Below are 13,668 nucleotides of genomic sequence, written 5' to 3'. Positions count from 1 at the left end.
TGTCTATCTTTAGAACGCACTGCGGCTGCCAAACCTGTAACGACGAAGCAGGTTTGTAACGGGAGGGTTCCCGCATATACCAGTCTATCTATGTTATGTTCGCACGCACCTCTAGACGACGTGGTCAATTGTGATCCAGTCTTGTAGCGAAGTTTGGACCACCCTGGGTGGCGACATTTCAATGGGTGTCGAAGCGTGCTCTACGCCACTGCCCCGTAGACGCTTTTGGAGCTCCTTGCGCCCTTCAGATTTCTCAGCAATGCGGGCGTTGATATCAGCAGGTACCTGTTCCACCTCACGCCGAATTTCTTGCACTTGGTTGCGCAGGTCACGCTACTCTTCTCGGAGAGCGGCGATCATAGCTCCGAGTTTGTGGTCTGTTGCACGAGTGAAAGTGGGTGAATCTTGCGGGGAAAACCGGTTGGCCAATCGTTGGATAAGAAGTATGGTCGACACTGTGGCAGGAAGGTTACTTCTAAAAATCTGTCGCAGTGGGGCATAGCGCGTATTCCGAAAGTAGTGACAAAGTGCGGAACCTGACTTGGGAGGCCATAACCTTACTTTAAGGGGCCACAGAAAAAAAACATAAAGGTAATCTTACAATGAAGAATGTAACCGGAAAGAAGGTTCCGAAGAAGGGTCCTCAGTTCCCGTGTTGTAACCTATTGATCACAATGCGCAGACATGCAAAATACCATCCAAAACAAAATACCCGTAAAACCCAAAACGTAGGTATTAGGCAGTGATATGTTCACTTTTTTGCGCCATTTGGCCCCAGCGTATCAGAAAAATTGAAAAAAAAAGTCTATGAACAGCTTGCAACTTTGTTCTCGTGTCAATATTTTTGTGTATGTTTGCAGAAATCTTCAGTTCTACCTTCAGCCTATTATCCTTTTTGATTTTTATACGCTATATCTACGAACCGGTCGTCACGTCAGTTCACCCCAATACACGCCCTTTGGTGGATTACGTTGACCTAGTACCCTTTTCTGAGCAGTTTATCGCCCAAAATTTTCAAACGGCAGATATTTTCTTTACATCTCCATAACAAGTCCTATGTTTGGGGAATGTATTTCTGAAACTGTTATTTGCCGCTTCTATAGGACTTCAACCCCTATTTATCTGTATTCTTCTCTAACACATATTTTTTTTCTGTTCTGTGGGAGCTGCAATATTAGTGGGAAGGAAGGAAGCCCGCAAAAAGTTTACACATTCAGCGGCCTTCTCAGGCCCGGTATTATATATTTTCGCACGTATACTTTCTTTAGGTACGTGCTCATATTCTACTCCGAACTTCAGTTACAATATTTGTGGTGAGATAATAGGCACGCTGTACAAGGCGTTCTCCGTTGGCTGCGATGTTAAGTTGACGGTTAGTAAGAAAACTACTCGGAACTTTCTTTGATCATGAATGAAAGCGCAACCAGAGCATTATAAGTCCCAAAATGCTTTTTTGGAAGTTTTACAGTATGCCTTCATGAGGAATCGTTTATTGGCATGAGACGCAATTCCGCATGCGAAAGATGACAAGTATGCTGGGACCTTATTTAGGTTTTCAGCCACTGATATTGGGGATGCCGTACTCGAGAACCTTGCAAAAATTTGTTAACCTCACAACATGGCAGGCATTCTTTGACATTTTTGAAATCCTGCGACGAATTTCGTTAAAGTTCGTCGCTAGACTAACCGATAGCTCTGCCTATTTGACCCCGAGACCCTTCAAGAGGAGGCGCAGCGCGTCCTTTCACACGGGCTGCGCTATTTCCCCAGAGGCACTCGGTGTGCTGTGGCTCCTAGCAGCGTTCGCATGGCCCGCCTACCAGCCTACCTCTGCTGAAAGGAGGGGACCAGGTGTGTTGCCTGGGCATCCCTTTACGAAGGCTGCAACGGCGCCCCAGAGGACCTCGTTGGTGTGGGGCTTGGCCGCCTCGGCCTCCAGCCCGAGCTCGAGAAGCTCGCGCACGCGCAGCATGGCCAGCTCGTCGTCCTCGTCCGAGAGGGGCGACAATGCGTTCTCGAGCACCAGCAGGGCTTGCAGGCGGTGGTCTATGCGCAGGGGTCTTTGACCCACCGGCACAGCACCGCCTCGTGCACACGGTGCACGACCTGGCCGTTGGCCGTCTGGTCCACCAGTGGGTGCGTCGTCATGTCAAATAGCAGAAACGTCTGCATCTACGTTGTCAGCACTCCCTTCTCCACCAGGCTCTTGGCCAATCGCTCGCGCACGTTGCGCACCTCGTGCCGCAGCTTCAGTGGGTTCCACTTCTGTCCGCGGAGGTTGTCGATCTAGGTCTGCGGTGTCTGGAGGGGCCGGGTCTCTTTGACGTGGCGGAGGGCCTCGTGTATCAGCACGTCACCCGTGCGGGTGTCATAAGGTAGAGCGCCTTGCGCAGCAGCAGCCACTTGCGTATCTCCCGGCACCACTCCAGCTCAATGTGGCCCGGCCGCGCCAGCTCCACCAAGATGCAGCCCCGCAGGCTCGACTGGATGAGGTCGTTCCAGAAGGACGTGCAGCCCTCTTCCTCCTTCAGCCCCAACAAAAGCACTTCTTCCATCAGCATTAGACAAGCCTGCGTTGAATCAACATCGTCCTCCACATCTGGTCGGTTCATAGCCTCGTCCAAGTCTTCGCTCCGACCAAACCGACCAAGGTTTGATGATATCTCGTCTGTTTGGGGAGATTCATAGTTACAAACGTTTGATCGCCGATCAGATACTTAATAAAAGGCAAGAAGGGTGTACCGGCTTCAGGGTGGAGGCTTGGTTCGCTGAGCGATTACTACCGAAGAAACTCTGCGGTGTAGCAGTGGGTGTGGCGTTGGGCTGCTGTGCACATGAAAGACGGTTCAATTCCTGGCCATGGGGGCGGCTTTTGTCATGCAGGCGAATAGAAAAAAACGCTTTTCTGTTGGAGATTTCGGAGCACATGCGTCAAGGACGCCCCTAAGATAGTGCCGCATGACGGAATTCACCGGCGTGCACAGATAACAATGCTGCGGTATTTACACTCGACCAGCCCTCTTAATCCCCTTTCCGAGCAGCGCTGTTCGCCCGCCACGGAGGAATTCGAGCTTGGAAGTCTCTCGCACTGCGATAAAACCCCGCTGTATAATCAAATGTCAACTCCGAAAGCAGAGAAGCTTTTAATTTAGACAGGCGTCCAGGGTGCGCCGCAGATAGCGCCGCATGACTAAATACAGCTGCGTACAGAGAGAACAACGGTGCAGTATGTACCGTCGGCCAGCCCTTTCAATCCCCTTCTCGTAGCGCTGTGTGCCCGTCGCGAAGTTGTTCGATCGTGGAAATCTTTCGAGCTGCGATAATCCCCCTCTGTAAAATTAAATGTCAACTATGAAAGCAGAGAAGCTTTGTCGTTAGGCAGGTGTCAAGGGCGTACCTAACTTTGCGCCACATTGCGGAATTCACATGGAATGTACTCCTGCTGTGCTGTACAGCGTTCAGCGGCTCCTCTCTCGAACAGCGACGCTACCGTATTTCACGTTTCGAGGCTTCAGAAGACCACTCCTCTGCCGCAGATGGCCCTGCGTACACCATTCAGCCTGGTTGGTGTCTATGCGAGGTTGTCATTGCATACGGAATTGCAACGCGCTTACTATTTGTATGTTGGGGCCATCGTCTCTATTCTCTGTGTTAGCGATGCTAGTTGCCAATGCCGCCTCATTCAGTTTTTACTATGGCGTACTCAGGACTCTCAGTATTTGTGTTTCTTCCATATAATGTTAAGACTACTGACGGCATACTTTGAAACTGGTAGAATCCGCAGCTGCCACCAAATGCCGTTTCCTAGGCGCTTTCAAACTTATACAAGTACAACTGAAAATAGTATTTCTTGTTTTTTATTGTTGGTTCGAAATATTTCTGTGATGTGAAAAGCTACCAGCACCTAATCATCTATTTTTTTCAGCCTTGAAGATGTTCTTATTCAAAACAGACCAAACCAAACTATCATTCATTGATCACCTTATAAACGCGCCACACGCATGGCTGTTTCTTCTGCGGACAATACCCCGGGCGGCATTTTATTTGCTAACTCTCGCAGATTTTGTAAGAATCGTGCGACACCAGGTAAGACCCTAAAAGCTACGACGACCAAACAACAACTGTACCTTTTCTATATAGACGCAAAATGTTTTTCTGGAGCACCGTATGCTTGTTAACGTGCCGCTTAGGAGTATATTTGCTATAAAAACACACCAGCGAAGGTTTCTTCATCTTTTTCTTTCTTTTTAATGCAAAAAAAGTTAAGGTATCGAGTGCTGCCTGGTCCGGAAGTAAAACACCAACCCTGATACATTGGAGGCTACATTACAAAGGTTCAACTATGCTAGGAAGGCTCTTGGGGAGACAAACAGCACGCCCTCACCAGAGAAGTATCTGGACACCCAAGTGTAGTTGTTGGGCCAGGCCCCTCATGAATCCCCAACCCAAATCTCGGCCCTCAGTCTCCACCAGCTCTAGAACACCTGACCACGGCGGCGGCCAGGCAAGTGATACAGTGGAGTGCGCTAAGAATGCCTGCGTTCGGACAGGCGGCCTATGGAACTTGAACTTGGCAACGTTCAACGCACCAACCCTCTCCAGTGAGGCTACCTTAGCTGTGCTATTAGGGGAACTCAAAGCCGTTAGTTGTCATAATATTGAGCGATGTGGGGTTAGAAAAACAGGAGAAGGCTTTAGTGTAAACTCATGAGCAGGCATAGTCTCTGCTATCGGGGCCCTCACGAAACGAAAGAGCACGGGGTAGGATCTTTGATTCACAGGGAGATAGCTGGAAATGTGGAAGAATTCTTCAGTTTTAAACAAATGTTCGGAGCCATCCTGATCAATATAAAAGCGGTACAGGTGAAAGATAATACAAGCGCATGCACCAACAGCTGCCAAGATGAGGCCGTAAATAGTATCTATGAAGACGTCGAGTCAGCAATAAATAGAAGAACCGCACAGGTCAAAAGTCTAATCATAGACTTTAACGCAAAAGTATTGGCAAAGAGAGAAGAAGAAAACTCAGTGGGAATTTTGGAATAGGCCCTCGCAAGTGTCAAGGCGTACACTGGTTGGATTTGCAGAGAGAAATAACTCAAACTACTCAACATATTATTTCTGAAACGCAAGAATTTCTAATGGACATGGAGAAGTCCTCACGTGATTCTAAACACCCAAATTGACTTCATTGTGACCGACAACCCAGGTATTGTGTGCAGGACATAGAGGTACTAATCAAGATTCGGTGCAGTGATTATTGGATGGTTAGATGAAAAGTAAGACTAAATCTCAAAACAGAAAGAATGAAGCTCGTAAAAAGTAAGAAACCGAGCGTCAAGTCAGTCAGAGGCAGGACGCAGGTGTTTACAAAAACCATTCAGAACAAGTTGGCGCTTTTAGATGGCCAGAACCACAAACGTGTGGACACCCAATATGATACCCTAACATCAGCAGTCACTGCGTCAGGAGCGGTTAATGGAGACGCAGCACGTAGGTAGCAAACTGGAATAATTATTAGGCAAACAAAGGAACTTATATCGCAACGCCACAGGATGATATTGTACAGTGCGGTACATCAAACTGAACTAAAGAAGCTGTCAAAATGGATAAACAAAAGAAAAACAAATTACAGTATGCGTATAACATGGCCATCAAAAAAGTTAGAAAAAAGGAAAGATGGAAGGCAACACAGAAGAAGCTGGCTATTGGGAGAGACAGGATGTACGCACTGAGAGATGAACCTGGTAACATACGCACAATATGGAAGGGATAATAAAAATCGCAAAATGATTCTACACCAGGCTGTACGCAAGCGGAGCTAGAGCGGTGCAAAGTACAAAGCCTACAAGCGTTGCTTGCGATGTTCCACTAGTAATGAAAGAGGAAGTAGAAATAGCTCCTACGGCCATGAGTAGAGAGAAAGGTGCGGATGACGGCGGGATAACCATGGACCTTCTAAAAGATGCTGGAGATATATTACTTTTTAAAATATTCTCACAATGCTTAAGGCCTTTAACAGCACCAAAAGCCTGAAAAAACGCCAGCATATTTTTAATTCACCAGAAGGCAGATAACAAAGATCTTAAGAACTACAGATCCATCAGCTTACTGTGGGTTGTATGCTGTTTACCTATGTACGCTCTTTACTTAGAACGTAGACGCAAAACCGCCAGCCTAAACTTCCAACAACAAAGAGCACAGGCTGGGTTCAGAAAAGGATACTCTACACTGGACCACATCCATGTCAACCAGGTAATTCAAATTCATGCACACAGGCTATTCAACCACTTTACAAAATATTTATAGACTAAAAAAAGGCTCGATTCGGGAAGCACCGTGGCAGTGATGGACGCCTTAAATGGCCAAGGAATAGAGAATGCCTACCTATAACTCCTGGACGACAGATTTAAAGAATTCACAGGCAGAATTACTCTTCACAAGCAAAGTGATAAATTTCTTATCCGAAAGGGAGTGCGAAAGAGATACCATATCACTAAAGTTGTTCACAGCATGTCTGGAAAGTGTATTCATGAGGCTTCACTGGGAAACCTCAGGCTTAGGGATGAATGCCGAAAACGTGAGCCATTTAGGATTCGCAAGCGGCATAGCCCTGCTTAGTGAATCTGCAGAGCAAATCCAGAACATGCTTGAGGAACTACAGAGCGATTCGCTGGGGGGTAAAAGCAATTTTGATTGAAACTAAAGCAATAATAAATAAACATGCTCAAGGTGCCTTTTTTAACCTAGGAGACGAAACACTAAAAGAAGTACTAGAATATAAAAACTTTGGCCAGATGATCAGTGCAGATCCAATCCTCGAGAAAGAAATCAGGTGCAGAATGTGCAGAATAGGACTAGGATGCGCTGCATTCGGCAAGCACTCCCAAATAATAAAAAGTGAAATACCTCCATCGTTAAAACTAAAGGTATTCAACCAATGCGTCCTCTCGGTGATCACATACGCAGCGGAATCTTGGCGACTTACTAAACAATTAGAAAACAAGTTTAGGTCCGCTCAACGTGCCACGGAGCGAAAAAATGGTAGGAATAACTATAAAGGTCAGAAAACTAGCTACTTGGGTTAGGGAACAAACACGGGTAGATGATATCGAAGTTCAGGTTAAGAAAAAAACATAGACTTGGCTGGCCATCTGCATGACGTACGGACAAACGGTAGGCCACAAGGACAACAGAATGGACACCTAGAGGCGGGACTAGAATAAGAGGAGGGCCAATACTCGATGGAGAGATGAAATAAGAAAATTCGGAGCAAAGAATGAACTTGGGCAGCACAAGACAGAAACGGGTGGAGGTCGTTGGGGGATGGCTTCGTCCGGCAACGTACCGAAATAGCTTTGATGATGGTGATAAAGGTCGTCATCATCATCATCATCACCAGCCTATCTACGCCCACTGCAGGGCAAAGGCCTCTGCCATTATTCCCCAATTATCTCGGTCCTGTGCCTAATGTGACAAATTTATTCCCGCCAACTTCTTGGTCTCATCTGCCCATCTAACTTTCTGCCGCCCACTGCAACGCTTGCCTTCTGTAGGGATCCACTCTGTTACCCTTAATGACCAGCGGTTATCTTGCCTTCGCATTACATGCCCTGCCCACGTCCATTTCTTCTTCTTAATTTCTACTAATATGTCTTTTAACACCAGTTTGCTCCCTGACCCACTCCGCTCTCTTCTTGTCCCTTAATGTTACACCTATCATTTTCCGCTCCATTGCCCGCTGAGTCGTTCTCAATTTAAGTTGAACCCTCTTAGTGAGCCTCCAAGATTCTGCCCCGTAGGTGAGTTCCAGTAAGATGCAGCTGTCATACACTTTCTTCTTCAGCGACAATGGTAGGCTGCTATTCATTATCTGAGAATGTCTGCCATATGCACCCCATCCCATTCTGATCCTTCTAATTATCTCCGCCTCATGGTTTGGATCTGGGGTCACAACTTGGCCTAAGTAGATATATTCGCTTACCACTTCCACTGCCTCGCCACCTATCTCAAACTGCTGTGCTATCCCGAGGTTATTGATCATTACTTTAGTTTTCTGCATAATATTTTCAGGCCCACGGTTCTACTCTGCCCGACCAGTGCGGAAAGCATGCTTTGCAATTCGTCCCCCGAGTTACTTAGCAAGGCAACGTCATAAGCAAATATGAGGTTACTGAGGTATTCTCCATTAACCCTTACTCCCACCTGTTCGCAATCCAACGTTCTGAATACTTCTTGTAAGCATGCTGTGAATAACATTGGAGAGATTGTGTCGCCTTGTCTGACACCCTTCCTTATAGGTATTTTACTGCTCTCCCTATGGAGGATGATGGTAGCTGTAGACCCATTGTAGATATCCTCTAGTATTCTTACACACTGCTCATGTAGTCCCTGGTTTCGTAATGCCTGAATGACTGCTAGGGTTTGGACCGAGTCAAATGCTTTCTCATAATTTATGAAGGCTATATATAGGGGTTCAGTATACTCAGCGCACTTTGTTGTCTGTTGTTTAATATGGTCTGTTGTTTAATAACCTTTACGAAACTTTGCTTGTTCTTTAGGTTGACTGCAATCTATGGTTGCAGAGATTCGGTTAGCAATTACCTTGGTAAATACCTTGTAGACGACTGACAATAGGCTGATTGGCCTATAATTTTTCAAGTCCTTCATGTCGCCTTTCTTGTGGATTAGGATGATGTTCGCGTCCTTCCAAGATTCCGGTACCATTGCGATCATTAGGCATTGCGTATACAGGTTTGCCAGTTTTTCAAGTACAATTTCTTTGCCATCCTTCAAGAGGTCTGCTGTTATCTGATCCTCACAAGGTGCTTTGCCCCCTTTCATTTCTTTCAAAGCCTTCCTTACTTCTTCGGTCGTTACTGGTGGGATGTCTATCTCCTCTGAACTTGTCTGAACTTGTGGGATGTCTATCTCCTCTGTTCGGCATTATTCTGTATGTCCAGGCTACTGTACAGATCCCTATAGAACTCCTCGGCCACTGTGACTATTTTATCCCTATTTGTGATGACATTGCCTTGCTTACCCTTAAGTGCATACATCTGATTTTTCCCCATGCCAAGACGTCTCTTCACTGCTTTCAGGCTACCTCCGTTCTTTACAGCGTATTCGATCATCTCCATATTGTGCTTCCGTATGTCAGCTGTCTTACACTTATTGATTACTTCGAGAGCTCGGCTAGTTCTATTCTGTCAGCTGCGGTAGAGATTCTCATGGTTTTCCGTTTCCTGATTAGATCTTTCGTCTCCTGTGAAAGTTTACCAGTATCCTGTCTAGCCCTAGTGCCTCCTACTTCTACTGCACACTCCGTGATAATGTGTGTAAGGTTATCGCTGGCTTCCTGTGTCGTAGGCTCGGCTTCCTCGTTAAGGGCTGAATATCGGTTCTGCAGCGCGATCCTGAATTATCCTACTTTACGTGTTACTGTTAGCTCCTTTATCGGCTTCTTTCGTACTAGCTTGTTGCGGTCCCTCCTCAAATCTAGACTAATTCGATATCTTACCTTGTGGTGGTAATAAAGGTACCCGGTGATAAAGGTACCCGGTGTCAAAATTAATCCGGTGCCTCCACTACGTTGGGCCTCATCACCTGTCCAGCGTCGGCGTGTTAAACACTGCAATCAATCAATCAATCAATCAATCAATCAATCAATCAATCAATTGTAGGGCGCTATGTCGGTAGGAAAGCTAAGCCGTGGACTCGGTGAGGCGATGTGGCTCTCCTACATTCATTGGGGTGCGCAAGGCCCGGCCGGAACTGGAGTGGGAGCGGCAATGACAAGCGACCGCCCAGGCGCTCGGTCGAATTCGATCTCGTCTTTTCGCGTGGCGCGTGGCTGCTGACGTGACAGTCCACTGATGGTGATAGTGGTGAAAAGATGCGGATGATGATACTGGCGGTTATGATTGCGATCGCGATGATCCCGCTACTGTGGAGGCCGTGATGTCGGGAAGAGGGCAGGCTTCGGGCCAACGTGTGAACCTGTCAACACAGGTTAGAATGTACCGGTGACCTTTGCAAGGGGGTAGGGGGCCAAAGATGTCAACGTGAACGTCAGAAAAACGTTCATCGGTCCTGAGGAATGGCTTGGCAGGGGGAACAGAATGGCGTTGGACTTTTGAACGCTGGCACGGAGTTCAGGCTCCTACCCAGTCTCGAATATCAGCGTTCATTCGGGGCCAAACGCAGCGGGACGCAATTAGTTTTTGAGATGCCCGAATGCCAGAGTGGGCCATGTTGTGTATGGCGTCAAACATACGGCGACGATGTGAGGCAGGTAGGAAGGGTAGAGGAACACCTGTGGACGTGTCGCAGACGGTAGGTCACACCACGAAACGGTACTCTTCTAGCTTGAGTGTGGTAGGTGCTTCACGTAGACGGGAGAGCTCGTTGTCGTTGGCTTGCGTCGTAGCCAGTTCTTGTACGTAAAGCGGGTCGGTAATTGCTCCCAGAGTTCCTGGTGAAATCGCATTTACATCGTCCATGCGACTCAGTGTGTCTGCAGGGGAATTGGCCACACCACTGACGTGCTGGATGTCGGACGTGAACTCCGAGGGGTATGCTAGTTGACGCACCTCTCGCGGAGTGAAGAGGGTGTCAGGGCGGTTCAAGGCGAACATGAGTGGCTTGTGATCAGTGAAGATCGTGAACGTGCGTGCTTCGAGGTGATGTTTGAAGTGACGAACAGCGAGGTACTTGGCTGGCAGTTCGCGGCCGAAAACGCTATATCGTGCCTGAGCCGGAGGCTTGATCTTGGAGAAAAACGCTAACGGTTGCCATGAAGCTTTAACTTGCTGCTGAAGGACAGCTCCGACGGCAGAATTTGACGCGTCGGTCATAAGTGCCAACGAAAAGCTCGGATTTGGATGAGCCAGCAGTGCAGCGTCGGCGAGAGCGCGTTTGATGGCCGTAAAGCCCTTTCAGCAGCATCGTCCCAATCAAGTGATGTGGATGACCGTTTGGTAAAAAGCAGTCGGTCGAGAGGTTCGAGCAGCGTGGCACAGTTCCTAATAAAACGGCTATAGAAATTTACCATCCCTAGGAACTAGCGGAGCTTTGTCACTGACGCTGGCTTGGGAAAGTCGATAATTGCATGAAGAATGGCGGGGAGTGGACATATGCCAGTGGCGTCCAAACGATGACCAAGGAAATCGAGGGCAGTGGCACCAAACTCGCTCTTGGACACGTTGATTACGATGCCGCGAATAGCGAGACGCTCGAAGAGAAGGCGAAGATGCTTCAGATGGTCTTCCAGGGATGTGCTTGCCACCAGAATGTCATCAACGTAGGCGTAGATGAACGGAAGCCATCGTGTGACGGCATCAATGAAACGCTGGAGTGTTTGTGCAGCATTGCGGAGTCCAAATGGCATACGCAGAAATTCGAACAGCCGAATGGGGTTGTGAAGGCAGTTTTTGGGATGTATTCTTCTGCCACAGGAATCTGGTGGTAAGCACGAACCAAGTCGATCTTAGGGAATATCGTGGCCCCGTGGAGAGTAGTGGTGAAGTCTTGGAGGTTGTGTAACGGATAGCGGTCAGGAACGGTTTTGGTGTTCAAGAACCGGTAATCCCCGCAGGGGCGCCAGTCACCAGTTTTCTTGGGCACCATGTGCAGTAGTGATGCATGGTTACTGGATATTGGACAGATGATGCCCAGTTCCATCATGTGCTCGAATTCCGCTTGGGCGACTTTGAACTTGTCAGGCGCAAGCCGCCATGGTCGAAAGAAAACGGGAGGGCCAGTGCTGATGATGGGATGACCGACGTCATGACGAACAGGCTGAGTCCAGTCAGGTGGTGCTGTCACGGTTGGGAAGTCCCGCAGCAAGGTGGCGAACGGTTCATCGGCAACTGTAGCACAGGATGGTGCTAGATTAGCGGCTGCCTCCGCTGACACACCTTGCACTGAGAGCAGTGTGGTAGCATCATGTAGACGCTGCCGCTTTAGGTCGACGAGAAGGCCATGTTTTGCGAGGAAGTCGGCACCGAGGATGGCGGTGCGAACGTCGGCAACGGGAAAAACCCACCGGAAAACTCGGCGGAGCCCCAGGTTTACAGCGAGTGAGCGCTGCTTGCAGACGGTTATGCGCGTGCCGTTCCCTGCTTGTAAATGCGAGGTGGCACGAAAAGCACGATCCGAGCGTGTAGCGGGCAAAACGCTAACCTGGGCACCGGTATCCACGAGAAACCTATGTCCGGTGGTGCGGTCGGTGACGTGAATGAGGCGACATTGCTGTGTTGGGCCGAGATCGCTTGTCGCCGTTAGCGGTCGGCCAGGTCGTTTCCCGTCCAGGCGCAGGGCAGACGGCAGTGGCAGGCATTAGCGCCGAAACGCCGGTGGTAGTAAGAAATGCCCGGGTTTGATTGATTGATTGATTGATTGTGGGGTTTAACGCGCCGACGCAACGCAGGCGATGAGGCGCGCCGTGGTGGAGGGCTCCGGATTAATTTTGACCACCTGGGGATCTTTATCGTGCGCCAAAATCTCGTACACACGGGCGTTTTTGCTTTTCGCCTCCATCAGAAAAGCGGACGCCGCGGCCGGGAATCGAACGCGCGACCTTGTGCTCAGCAGCGCAACGCCTTAGCTACTGAGCCACCGTGGCGGGTGAAATGCCCGGGTTGGGCGATTCACTGCGTGGGCGCTCTGGGCGCCATCGCCGCGACGACGAGCGACGGCGTTGACGGGAACGTTGCGGCGAGACATCGCGGCGTGTTGCGGCAACGATGATCTTCTCTAGACGATCGCAAAGGCTGTCGAGTCTAGATGAAGCGGAGGACTCACTGGACGCTGAAGCGTGGTTCCTGGGGCAGAGAGGAGACGGAGGCTTAGCCGATGCAACCGCGGCCACTTGAGAAAAGGGGGTGGCGACCTCCATGACTTTGTCTGCCCGCGCTGCGAGTGCGTGCAGGTCCATGGCTGCGGCAGTGGCGAGGACCATTTGGACGTTGGAATGTAGGCGCTGAAGGAAGAGCTTACGCAGCAGTGTGTCATCTATGGCGTGAGAATGCGTGCGAAGGAGTTGCTTCATGTGCCGTAGCAGTTGGCTTGGCCTGTGGTCGCCGACCTCCTCGGAGGAGAGAAGCTGCTGGATGCGCGTGCGTTCCGAACCAGCTGTGCGCTCCAGGAGTGCCGCCTTGAGCTGGTCGTAAGGCGCTGCGGGGAGGGTGTGGTTGAACGAAGCGAGGATGTCGGAGATCTCCTCTGCGGCTGTCGGCGGAAGGGCTCCGACGACGTGGAGAAATTTGGTTTCTTGAGAGGTGATCCGAGCTGACCAGGTCGTCGGGTGGCGCTCCCAGAATTGCGGAAGCCGAGCGGTAAAGGCTGAGCCTGCTTCACCGGCTTCTCGCGAACGGGTTGAGTCCTGGTTCACAAGGGACATGGCTCTACATTAACCTCGGTGGCGTGTTCGGTAGGGTCACCAATTGTAGGGCGCTATGTCGGGCGAGAGGAGGAGCCTCAGGCAGGATGACCGTTCGTCGCAAGGAAAAACAAGATTCTATTTTTGTCAGCACCAGCGCGACCCCCGTGTCCTCGTGCGCTCGCGCGGCCACGCAGCCTGTGTCCAGTCCATCGGGCTGCTGCGCGAAGAGTGGCGCTCGATCCAGCGATGTCGCTGGAGCTGCCGCTACACAATCAATCAATCAA

General features: G+C 49.5%; 1 pseudogene; it reads right to left on the bottom strand.

The window, feature by feature from the left end:
* Positions 1–1,816: 1,816 nt before the first annotated feature.
* On the bottom strand, positions 1,817–12,961 carry LOC144139886 (Golgi phosphoprotein 3 homolog sauron pseudogene; annotated as a pseudogene).
* Between the last annotated feature and the right edge of the window lie 707 nt (positions 12,962–13,668).

This window comes from Haemaphysalis longicornis, unplaced genomic scaffold, assembly GCF_048455015.1.
Source record: "Haemaphysalis longicornis isolate Haplotype H1 unplaced genomic scaffold, Haemaphysalis longicornis Haplotype H1 scaffold_5, whole genome shotgun sequence".
NCBI lineage: Eukaryota > Metazoa > Arthropoda > Arachnida > Ixodida > Ixodidae > Haemaphysalis > Haemaphysalis longicornis.
The sequence above is the reverse complement of the archived record's forward strand: the minus strand, read 5'-3'. Positions and strand labels throughout refer to the sequence as shown.